General features: G+C 37.1%; 1 protein-coding gene across 5 annotated transcripts in view; it reads left to right on the forward strand.

Moving 5' to 3' along the window:
- The window catches only part of CNTN3 (contactin 3), a 327,880-nt gene that overhangs the window by 120,949 nt on the left and 193,528 nt on the right, over positions 1-13,403 (forward strand). The window lies entirely within an intron of this gene.

Below are 13,403 nucleotides of genomic sequence, written 5' to 3' on the forward strand. Positions count from 1 at the left end.
AGTTTGTGTGGTCATTCAGGATTTCAAAAGCAATGTGTGGATATTATTAATTGAATAAATAGGTTGAGGAACAATTCAGTATGATCTTCTGGATCTCTGTGTACTGTACAAAGCAGAGCCTAAAATGCAAGTGGGTACTGTTTTTGTAAGGATTCTGTTAAGGACAGGAAAAAGAATCTCGTTAAGGATATGCTTATTGAGTAGCTACTCTATGTACTGTGTTTGAACTGGAAAGAAAATAAAAAAGATTGTCAGACAAGGTCCTTGCTCTCAGAGAGCATTGATATAAGAGAATTATATCTGTCAGGTGTGAAAATGTTTTAGGAGCAAAGACAATGAAAAAGAAAAGAATGTGACATTTTGTTGACCTTCCTCTGCATCTTGCCCAGCTCACAGCAACCTTTGGGGCAACCCTCTCTGAGGCCTAGCTCTGGAAGTCAACTTTGTACTCTGTTAATTGGACCTGGGTGAACTTGTGGCCCAACCTGAGAAAATCACTTTCTTTCTTTAGGGAATTTAGAGTTGGGACCAGAGACCTCATTGAGTTTTTCTCTTTTGGACACATCTTTTGATTACTTTCTACTTTTGGTTTCTTCTTACTAGATTCTCTTCCTTTGTTATGGCGGTATATTTTGTATGAATTGCATTATCAGGATTATCTTGGTTCTGAGGTTTCTCTTCATTCTTTAGACCTCAGTAATCCTGAAATTGGAATGCATGTGTGCTTATAATGTGGCTGTGTTCTCCCTCCACGGCCACAAGCCATTAATAAATTGATGATGTGCCATTTAATGCATGGCTTATTCTGTAGCTTTCTGTTTTTATAATGACAGTGGTTGGTTCTGCTTTTGATATTCTATTCTGCGTGCTCTGTTTTTCATACTTGTTCTTTCCTTTGTTTTCCTCTGTGAACAGTGCTTTTGGTTGTCTGATTTACTTTATTTTTTTAAAGATTTTACTCATTTATTTGACAGAGAGAGAGAGAGAGAAAGAGAGAGAACGCTCATGCACACAAGCAGGGGGAGCAGAAGGCAGAGGGAAAGGGAGAAGCAGGCTCCACTGAGCAGGGAGACTGATGCGTGGCTCCATCCTAGGATTCAGGGATCCTGACCTGAGCCAAAGGCAGATGCTTAACCGCCTGAGTCACCCAGGCTCCCCTCTGGTTCTCTGACTTAAAGCTCTATCTTCTCTGGGTCTTTTGAGGGCTAGGTATTATATTTATACTATACAAATTTAATTTTGTCTTTAAGTTCACTGGTGTTTTGTATATACTTCTCTAGTAGCCAGAATTTTAAACCTAAATTATTTTTTCAGAGTCCTTCCGTCTTAGACAAGTTCAGTTCCTGTTTTCCCCCTGACTATATATACTTTGCTATCTTGGTGATTTCTATGGTCACTGGTTTAAATTCTTATTATGCCATTTTCATATATATGTCATTTTCTTACATATATACACACAAGGCATACATATATATGTTAGGTACTATGTATATATGCATGTGTATATGTATATAATAAGTATATGTATAGTATTTTCTCATGAATAATTTTGTATGTGCATATTGTTTTTAACCAGAATTTTGCCAGAATCTATGAAATATCAATGTTTTACCTAGTTGCAATATCAGCCACAAGACTTCTTCCCATTCTTGCATTCTATTTTTTTAATTTCTCAATTTTTAAATATTTAACAATGAGTTATATTTCATAGTTATCACTGTGTTTGAACCTCTTGCATTTTAAAGAATCATTATATTGGCTTATATATGAAGACACTTTTTGGTTGGTACAAAGGTTGGATCCCAAAACTGGCAAAGAATTCCAATGTGATGTTCTGTTATCTTTTAGAATTAGTGTTGCTGAATACAGGTCTGGGATCAGAATCCCTTATATTTCTTGGGAGATCAACCACCAACTGCTTTTTTGTTTGTTTTTTTGTCTCACTTTTTAGTTGCATATGAGAACATTTTTTTCTTCATCCCTTTAGTTAAAAACATGCATATTTCCAGCATACAGGTAGGTTTAACTCTCTTTTAATTTACTTTGCTTAGAACTTGAAAAATTGGTTTATTGTACTGCATATTTTATACACAGTTCAGAAAATTTTCCTTTTCTATCTTTTAGCATTATGTGTGATTTATTTATATTTTTAAAAGGCACTGGTACTCTGTATATCAGATTTTTTGGTTCTATTTCTTGAAATACTTTTTATCTCCGGCTGTTCCTTCCTATGAATTTCTGTTCCTGATTCACCGAGGCCACATCTATTTGTTTGTTCTTTCGAAGATAGAGTCAGTTTCCTAAAGTACTTTTTTTGATATACGGGCAGTCTTTTTTACGACTTTCGATGAGTGTTTTCATTTTTATGCTTAATATTTTCAATACATTCTAAAGCCAATTTTATCCAAAGCCCACCCTTATCAACAGATGATGTCAGTGGATTACCCTGACTCTGCTTGCTTCTCTAGATGCAGAAGTCAGATTCTTCTCTCAGATCTGTAGGAGAATGTAGAATTCCTAGTTTAAGTCCCTATTTTAGGAGTCTTTCATCAAATGTGCTATTCCTTTTAGACAGTGGAATTTTTCTGTTATAGATTCTTGATACTTTGTAATATCTGAAAAAGTATAATTAAAAGATTTTTTTCTCAGTCTATCATTCATAGAGTTATGACTTTTTTGTAAATACTTCTAAAATTATATCATGTGTCTTCCAGTTTTCCCCTACTTCCTGGCCAGTACTTGATAGGCAAATGGGATAAAATTGTTAAGTCTGGGATTTTATTTACCCTACTTACAAGCTAATAAGCTGGCCTGTGTTGTGCCCAAGATTGAGAATCCGAGAAACCACCAAGGAGCCGACACCGAAGCAAACATAGGAGGGTTTATTTGCAAGCTCGAGCTTGGGTCCAAGTATACCGGACACAGCAGAGCAGGGACTTGGACCCCGAGGCTAAGAGGAGTAGCAGCTTTATAGGGGCCAGTGGGATTGTAACATATGCAGAAAGTTGCACAGTCATGTTGGTCCACACACAGGTGGCCAATTGAATTACATTTTACCCTATAGTATCCATTTGAGCTGGCCTATTACTTTGGTCAGAATTGGCGTGCAGCTTTGGTGGGCACAAGGCAGGGTTACATTGTTCTGAGCCGATTTCCGATTAGGGTGCGCCTAACCCCAATGGCTTGACTAGGGTGGGGCAGCGCCTTAAGCAATAAGCAGGTCATGTGGGGGTCATACAGGAGGTGGCGGGTGCAGCACAAAATGGAATCAGTCCTGCTCTGCTTGTCCAGGGGTCGGGGATTTTTTTTAATTTCCCGGGTCCCACAGCCTGTTGCTGTTTCACGGGTGCTAGCATAAGACGATATTCTTGGGTCAGTGACAAAGAACTTTGTTACTCAGAGCACAGCAAGCAACGTGCTTTAGTTCCCCTTGCTCTCAAGTCCCATGGAGGTAATGAGAAATGACTGGGATAGCTGCTGCTCTCACAGCTGAGGATCACTGGAATAAGAGATCCTGTCTCTTTTATAGCAAGCAACAAGCATCATGCTCTTCATCTTAGAGGAAGGCATCACCTTATCCCTCCAGATTGCTCTGTGTAGACACATCAGTGAGAAATGGGCCTGCATAGGAGTGACTGGACCTTTCAGTCTCCGCACACCCAGTAAAAACTTACTTACACAGAAAAATGCCCATTGTTTGTTTGTCTGGTACAGTCTGGTACTGTCTTTGAGTTTCTTCCTTCGGATGTGCCCTGTCAGGATACTTGTGGCAAACGAGGGACAGAATATAAAGAAAACCCAGGATGAACCATTTAGTTCGTTGGGTTTTACTTGTTCCGATGCTTGAGCATGGGCTTGCTTAGCAGTCTTGTTGGACAGTGAGATTCTTTGGTTTGGTCTGGTTTTGCAGTTGGCAGGGGTGGGGGTAGTTCATAAGTGTTTTCAGGAAGTTACAGGAAGGAATTTTGGGTATTCTTAGCCTAATGCCACATAAGATTGGAAAGGTAAAAAATGTATTTTTAAATACATATGGTTAAGAGATAGGTTTCTGGTAAAGAAACCAAAGACAGTGGCAAAAGTAGTGGGGGATATTTTACTATATCAGAGGTTTCAAATCACCAGGGGTAAGAGAGCACTGCTTTAACTTGGCAGCTTTGAAGGGATGTGATAAATTAACTAAAGAAAGAATTAGGATCAAGAGTCTTGTATTAGTAAAAGATGCTCATGACTTCAGGGGAATTTTGATGGTCTTCGTTGCATGCAAATGGATGGTAAGCTGTTGTCAGGGAAAAATGTTCTAGTGGTTTACTAGCTGTCTCCTCTCTTGATTATGTTTGCATGCTTAGTAATACTTTTTTGTTTCTATTAGTCATGGGGAAAATATATAAAATGTGCTTCATGGATAAATGAGTAAACAAAAGTAAATGGACCCCTTTAACGCTGGTGAAAAAACAAAGAAATTTTAGCTTAATTTTCAAATTGCTTGAAAACAGTGTTTGTAAAAAAATCAAAGTGGAAAACCCATCCATAATTTAAGAAGTCTCCATTTTGTAGCGATTCTCAACCACTTCTAGTAGATTATTTGTGGAACAGTTAGGAAACCTATGGAAGGGAGAAATATGTAGTGATTCAGTGTTTGAGTTCTAGGCTTTCTCAATTATCTGCTGTTCTGTTACATTGTATAATTTTGATACTCTCTTAATATACTTGAAAATGTTTTTCCAAATTCTTAATTCCAATCGCAGCAGGTTAGGATGGTACCTCCAAACTCCCCAAATAATCTTTCTTTGCTTTATTAATAATCAGTTTTATTTGTCTTATTCCTGAATTTCTTACAATTCTTTATTAAAATGTTTTTATTTTGGTCGTTTTGTGGTGCAGTGTATTTTTAATCATGAATTATATTACCCCTACAAGTGGAATGGAAAAACTGTGAAGAATGTCTTTGTAGCTACCATGTAAGATTTAAAGCATTTGAAGTACAATTAAACCTACCTGCTAGCTCCCCCACCTGACATTTTCTTCCTTCGCTTCCCCTCTCAATAGGTATTCACTGTTCTGAATTAAAAGTGTTTCTTATTCTTTGAATACACATGTGTATTTCTAAACCACATGTTAAATTGTTTTTACCTTTTTAATCTTTTATTTTTATTTTATTTTTAAAAATATTTTATTTATTTATTCATGAGAGACACAGAGAGAGAGAGAGAGAGAGAGAGGCAGAGACACAGGCAGAGGGAGAAGCAGGCTCCATGCAAGGAGCCTGATGTGGGACTCGATCCCTGGTCTCTGGGATCACGCCCTGGGCTGCAGGTGGCGCTAAACCGCTGAGCCAACCAGGCTGCCCCCTTTTTAATCTTTTAAACTTTTATACAGTGGCATCATACAGCATACACGCATTTTACAACATTTTTGTTTCCTCAACATTATGTTTATGAGTATCTGTTCGTCTACATCCATGCTAATGCTTGTTATTGTTCGTTTTTTTAATTTGTGCATGTCTGGTGAACATAAAATTGTATTTCACTATGGTTTTATTTTCATTTTTGTGATGACAATGATGTTCAGCTCCTTTTTGATGTTTGGTGATCATTTATATTTCTGTGATCTTGATTTTTTTTTTTAACTATATGATAGTCTCTTTTTTTTTTTAGGAGTTTTTTGTACACTGAATTAATCATCATCTTTTTAGTGGCTATTTTTTTTCCCCCTTCATGCTGTCAAATGATAAACAAGTATTCTTAATTTTGAATTAAAGTATCAATCTTTTTCTTTATAGCTTATGTTCTCTCTGTTTTTTAAAAGATTTTATTTGTTTATTCATAAGAGACAGAGAGAGAGAGAGAGGCAGGACACAGGCAGAGGGAGAAGCAGGCTCCACGCAGGGAGCCCCATGTGGGACTTGATCCCGGGATTCCGAGATCATGCCCTGGGCCGACAGCAGGCACTAAACCACTGAGCCACCCAGGCGTCGCATATAGCTTATTTTCTCTTATGAGTTTAACATTTTTTTTCCCTTATCCTGAAGCGGTAATGACATTCTTCTAAATGTACTTATAAAAGTTTTATGTTATGCTCTTTATATTTAAGTCTTTAATTGTCTGGAATTGATTTTGTATATCATGTAAGGTAGAAGTACTCATTTGTTTTATTCCAATATGGATGTTAACTTTAGCAGCCCCATTGATCGAAGAGTCTGTTCTTAACCAACCTGAATATATCGTATGGTCATTGTCTCTGGTTTCTTTGGATGTGTTTGGAGAATTATAATATCTGTAAATAATGAGAGTTTTTGTTTCCTTATCAAGCCTTATATCTTTTTATATGACTGCATGTTCTCTAGCCTAATACAGTGTTAAATACTTTGATGGTAGATATTCCTATTTTGCTTCAGATTTTAAAGAAGATGAACTAAGTAACATTTCACCATTTGATATGATATGTCCTGTAGATTTTGTAAATACTCTTTATCAAGTTAAGGCAGATCCTCTCTAGGTTAGTTTTTATCATGAATGCTTTATTCTTTTAAGTGCTTTTCCTACTTTTACTGGGATATTCGTGCTGTTTTCTTTAAATGGTTACTGTAGTAAACAATTTTTAATTATTAACCAACCTCCTATTCCTGGGTTAGTTTCACCTTGGCTTTTATGTATGTTTTTAAAATAAATGGATAGGGATCCCTGGGTGGCGCAGCGGTTTGGCGCCTGCCTTTGGCCCAGGGCGCGATCCTGGAGACCCGGGATCGAATCCCACGTCGGGCTCCCGGTGCATGGAGCCTGCTTCTCCCTCTGCCTGTGTCTCTGCCTCTCTCTCTCTCTCTCTCTGTGACTATCATAAATAAATTTAAAAAAAAAATTTAAAAAAAAATAAAATAAAATAAATGGATATTAGCTGTTTGCCAATATTTTATTTTGCATTTTTGCATATGTATTCATGGGGGAGATTTTATTTTCTCTTATACTATCCTTTCCTTGGCTTTAGTGTCAAAGTTATTTTCACCTCTAAAAGGGAGCTGAAGAGTATTTATTATTTTTATATTACCTAGAAAAATTTGAGAAATAGTAGAATTATCTATTTGAATAAGAAGTAGAACTTATGAATAAAACCACCTGGGCTTGGAGTTTTCACTGAGAAAAATGTTTTAACTATTGATTGAATCTTTTGAATAGTTGTAGAAGTAATCATACGGTCTTTTTCTTTATGCAAAGTTAGGGTTTTTTTCTAAGAATTGCATCCTTTGTTTTATGGTTTCTAAAGCATTGCCAAAAAGTCGTTTCAAAACATTTCCTTTTATTATCAACTTATCTTTGTTTCATCTATATGTACATTCCCTGTTTCATTCTAAGTATTATTTTAGTACTCTTTTTAATCAAACTTTTCAGAACTTGGCATTACTGTTCACTTTTGAATCATTATATTTCATTCGTTTTATTGTTCTTTCCAACTTCTTAGATTATTTTATTGTTCTTTTTTTAATCACTTAAGTTATAAGGCTATTTCCTCCCATTCTTCTCTTTTAACACAAATATGTGTGGCTATAAATTTTCTTGAAATCATAGTTTTAAATGTAAACCAGGGTTTTGACATATAGCATACTTATTATGGTTCAGTTCTATATGTGTTATAATATCATTATGATTTTCTCTTGGATCCTTGAATTTTCAGATACATGTTTTTGAATTTCCAAACATAGTGGCGCTTTTTCTTTCTTTTTAAAAAATATTTTATTTATTCATGAGAGACAGAGACAGAGAGAGAGAGAGAGAGGCACAGAGACACAGGCAGAGGGAGAAGCAGGCTCCATGCAGGGAGCCCGATGTGGGACTCAATCCCGGGTCTCCAGGATCAGGCCCTGGGCTGAAGGTGACACTAAACCGCTGAGCCACCCGGGCTGCCCAGTGGTGTTTTTTTCTAGTCATCTTTTGTCTGATTTCTATTTTTTTCTTTAAAGATTTTATTTATTTGAAAGAGAGCACATGCATGGGAGAGAGAAGTGTGGGAAGGGGATGGGCAGAGGGAGAAGCAGACTTTCCAGTGAGCGGGCCCTGGATCCTGGGATCATGAGCTGAGCTGAAGGCAGATGCTTAACCAACTGAGCCACCCAAGTACCTCTTTTTACTGATTTCTAACCTTTGCCCCACTGTTCAAAGCAGTGTTGTCCATGTTCATTGGAATTGTATATCTCGTTACTGATGCTTTATCTAATCAATCAGTTTCATAAAGTGATAGATTTCTGCCTATCCTTGTATTTCTGTATTTTTCTTTGTGTATTTAGTGAATTATTAATGAATAAAAATTTATAATAGTAATATTTTGGTTAACATGAGGTGACCAACTATCCCTAATAAATGGCTTGCCTTAGAATTTAACTGTTAATATATTAATCTTGCTCTATTAATATGTTCTGATTTTTTGTGTGTGTTCTTCTTCTTTGTTTGGACTGACTGAGAATCTCCCCCCGTCTTAGGAAGATTGAAAGTTGTACACCTTATTTATTTTCTTCTAGTAATTACCTTAGAAATTTCAGTATGCATGTTTAACAAAGTCTAAAGTTAATTTTTAAATTTTTTTTTTTTATTTATGATAGAGAGAGAGAGAGAGAGGCAGAGACACAGGCAGAGGGAGAAGCAGGCTCCATGCACCGGGAGCCCGATGTGGGATTCGATCCCGGGTCTCCAGGATCGCGCCCTGGGCCAAAGGCAGGCGCTAAACCACTGTGCCACCCAGGGATCCCACAAAGTCTAAAGTTAATCAGTATCTCTGACGATAGAGGACTTTGAAGTTTTTTATTTTTTATTATTTTTTTTAAGATTCTATTTATTTATTTATTCATGAGAGACACAGAGAGGGAGAGAGGCAGAGGGAGAAACAGGCTTCATGCAGGAAGCCCGACGTGGGACTCGATCCTGGGTCTCCAGGATCAGGTCCTGGGCTGAAGGTGGCGCTAAACCGCTGAGCCACCTGGGCTGCCCTGACTTTGAAGTATTTTAAACTATATTGCTCTTCTCCAGAGTACTGTACTATTGTTATCAAATATTTTTGTTGAAATTCTTACTGCCATGAATTAGACATTACTGATCCTGTTCCTTTTATTTTCTAGTTTTTCTTTTATTTCAGAACTAAATAATGTAAGCATGTATAAACTTCGACATAGTTTCTTGTTTGCTTTTTTAAAAGATTTTATTTATTTATTCATGAAAGACACAGAGGGAGAGGCGGAGACATAGGCAGAGGGAGAAGCAGGTTCCCTGTGGGGAGCCTGATTCAGAACTCTATCCCAGGACCCCAGGATCACACCCTCAGCCAAAAAAATGTCCAACCACTGAGCCACCCAGGTGCCCCTCTTGTTGTTTTTTTTTTTTTTTTTTATGTTTTTTTGTTTGTTTGTTTGTTTGTTTTATGAGGAAAATGTCCAGCTTCTGCCCATATCCTGTTGATTTATCCTTTCTGAGAGGAAACTACTTTCAACTCTTTGGTTCTTATATAACACATTTTTAAAATACATAATTTACTTATGTTGCTACTTCTTGATTTTTTAGTTTTAAGCATTACTTGATGGTAACTGATGCTAGAACACTCTCATACCACCACAGCAAAGTGAGGTTGCCTTTTTATGAAGTTTATGAAATACAGCATTTTTAAAGTCATCACTCTTTTTTTTTAAATTTTTATTTATTTATGATAGTCAGAGAGAGAGAGAGAGAGAGAGGCAGAGACATAGGCTGATGGAGAAGCAGGCTCCATGCACCGGGAGCCCGACGTGGGATTCGATCCCGGGTCTCCAGGATCGCGCCCTGGGCCAAAGGCAGGTGCTAAACCTCTGCGCCACCCAGGGATCCCAAAGTCATCACTCTTAAAAACAGTTTATGAAATACAGCATTTTTAAAGTCATCACTTTTACAAAAAAAAAGCACAAAATTAAAAAAAAAAAACGGAAATCTACATTTTATTCCACTTACTGTACTCTGACTGGATAGAGCTTCATATGAGCACAAATCAGTCAGTTTTCAAGTCGCCCTCATTCAAATCTTCACAATGAATAAATATTTCACCTGCCTTTTTTTGAAACTAGGGGGCTGGGAAGAAGCTAATTTCCAATTGATTAATTTTTGAATATGCAGTCACTTAGGGCATATTATTGTAGGATTTTACTGGATCAAAATTTGAATTCAGTACCCAGTGATGACTTTATAAATGATATTCAGAGCTAAGTTTTGTAACAAATATAATAGCTAGTTATTTTTCCTTTGTGCCTAATTTTTCTTTTCCCAGAAATTAGTAATCTTTTTTTTCTTTAATTTCTTGATTTTCTATGGTTTTATACTCTGTCATCTAAAATTTTGCTAGCTTCTCAATGTCCTCTCAGATATTGAAATGCATCATATATCCTGTCAGTTATATCTTCTTGAAATCTGTTCTGGAGATCTTTCCTTTGACTAGTTCTACTGAATTTTTAATACATGCTGTCTTATGTTTGCAATTTAAGAGACTTTTCACATTTTAAATTTCCTCTTTATGTCTTTTTCTAGTTTAATAGTTGTAATATCTTTTCATGTATATATGAAGTTGTTTGAGTGATTTTTTTTTTTAAGATTTATTCATGAGAGACACAGAGAGAGAGAGAGAGACAGAGACATAGGCAGAGAGAGAAGCAGGCTCCATGCAGGGACCTTGATACGGGACTCGATCCCGGTTCTCCAGGATCACACCCTGGACTGAAGGCAGATGCTTAACCACTGAGCCACCCAGGCGTCCCATGAGTGATGGTTTTCTTCCTTTATATTTTCTTCCCCTGTACAAAGTGTTTTTTCCAAGTAGCTTCAATCCTGTTTTATGCTGGCTGGTTTCAATCTTTCTTATAAGAATTTTTTTGTATACATCTGGTAACTTTTGGTTGTTTTGCACAGACCTAACAGTGTGGGGAACTCATCCCTGACAGAAATCTTCAGTTTCATGGTGGACCTTGTCTTTGTGAGGTTAATGATACTGATGCTCATTTCATCAGAAACCTCTTGCTAGCAGGGCTTTTAGTTCTTCCCTTTGGGTAATTCAGATTTCCCAGAGGGAGGAAAAAAAAATCCAGTCTTCTCCCTGGATGGCAATAGCTACTGCTAATGAGGGAAAAGGCCTAAATGATTTCAGTATTCAGGGCACATATATTTATTTAATCCACCTGATTCCTCACAGTGCATGTCACAAGATCTGCTGAGTAATGTCTAGTCAAGACATCCTGCGTTTTACTCCCTTTAGACAATAAGCTTCTTCTTTGATGTGGAATGGAACTCTGTTGGTCGTAGAGGGGAAGACAGGTGATCTGGGCATCTGCTGCTTAAAATTCTTACTTTACCACCTTCTCCACCTTCATTTCCTTTTTAAGATGTGCCTGCTATCTCCATTCTTAAGCATTTTGAGATTTGTGCCCATAAATCTGCCCACTTCTAGGCTTTTCTTGCTATGAGCCTAAAAGTCCTCTTTCTTCATGATGCGAAACTGGTTAACCATCCCTTCTGTCTTTTGGGTTCTATAGTTGATATTGCAGTTTGCTGTTCTCTTTTCCTGTCTTTGAGTTTTGCCTTCCAAAAATACCTCTACACTGCAAGAAGATCCTAGTTTGGGGACTATCTCAGAGGAAGAGAGGAATTAAATATGTATGTGTTTTCTGTAGAAGCCTTATTATTTCACGCAATCAGTGTTTTTTTCAGATGTACTCACGTGTTTACCGTGTCATTTTTGCACCCTCTCTCTTGTATCTGGGCTCATTTTCCTTCTTTGAAATCTGTATCTTTGAGAAATCTGTTTAGTATGTTTCTGTTGATGGTCAGTACTATTTTGTTTTCTCTTTTCCCATTGGCCTAAAAGTGTGTCTGTATGCCCTTGTTCTTCAAAAAAAGAATTTCACTGCAAAATGTACTGCTACACTCTGAGATTGGAGCTGGATTAGATGGGTTCAAATCCCACCTCCACCACTTACCAGCTGTGTGACTTCGGACGAACACTGAGGCTCTTGGTGTTTACAGTTCTTCATCCATAGAGCAAAGATGAGCAGTGGGACTTATTTCATCAGGTGTGAGGTTACAGGAGCTAAAGTATGTCAAGCATCCAGAGCAGTGCCTAGCACAAAATTCATGCTATACAAGGATCAACAGTTACCATTCTTACACAGTTCTATGATATGATTTCCTGAATCTTGGGATACATGTCTCATGGCAATTGAAAATTTTTCAGCAGGTATCTTCCAGTTTCATTTATCCCCGTGGCAACTCTACTCCTTCTGGTTTCCTTTTGAATATATTTTGAAAGTTCTCACTCTCTCCTGCATATCTGCTAACTGGCTTGTCTCCACATCTCTCTGCAGTGCTCAGAGTTACTTACTTAGTTTTAGCCTACACATCACTAATTAATCTCTGCCTCATTTACTATTAAACTCTCTGAGTTTTTAATTCTAGTATTTTCCCTGTCTAGACATTTTATCAGGTTTTTTTTTCTATGTTCCTGTTCTCTCTTCAGAGCATCTTGTGTTCCTGATGGTTTGACATGCAACCCCATTTTTCTTTATTTTAATTGTTAGAACTCTTAAGTATTTAGATATTCTTTGATACTGTTTTATTAGCTCAGGATATTGCCAGTGTTAACCTGTGATTTGTTGGTTCGTTGGGAATATAAAAATATTCCCATGTTTATATTTTTGGATATGAATGTGATCTTTAAAAAATAAATATTTATTTACTTATTTATTTGAGAGAGAGAGCACATGTGCACAAGTGCAGTGGCCAGCGGTAGGTTGGGGGGGAGTACAGAGGGAGGAGGAGAAGTAGACTTCCCACTGAGCAGGGAGCCTGACACAGGGCTGGATCCCAGGGCTGTATCACACCTGAGCTGAAGGCACCTGCTTAACTAACTCAGTCACCCAGGTGCCCTGCGATGTGAATATGACCTTTAGCAAAATTTCTACTTACCCAGGCCAACATGAGACTCTCTTTAGCCTTGGTTTAAGAAGGTTTTATTGCTTTTGCCAGGAACCTCAGGGATATAACCAACCTGGGAACAATTTTATTTTAATATATTGGTTCTATGTAGCCCAACACAAACAGTCAATTTTCACTATTTATGGTAGTTGTGTTCTATAAAGTCACTGTTAACACTGAATTAATGAATATTGAACCATTGCTCTTTGGGGGAATACAGGGTTAGGTTCCTGCAAGCCTCTGATCATAACATTATCATCAACCAATCAATATATAACCTTGTTTTATGTATGTTTCTGTTTAAAGAAATCTTATGTAATGTATATTGTTGATTTATTAACATTAAACTCCTGGTCAAGAACTCTATTACTCATGCTTGAACAAAGCTTTTCTAACAAACATATTTTTTTCCATAAAGCACAACAGTTTCCTTATGTA

This window comes from Canis lupus, chromosome 19 (genome assembly GCF_048164855.1).
Source record: "Canis lupus baileyi chromosome 19, mCanLup2.hap1, whole genome shotgun sequence".
NCBI lineage: Eukaryota > Metazoa > Chordata > Mammalia > Carnivora > Canidae > Canis > Canis lupus.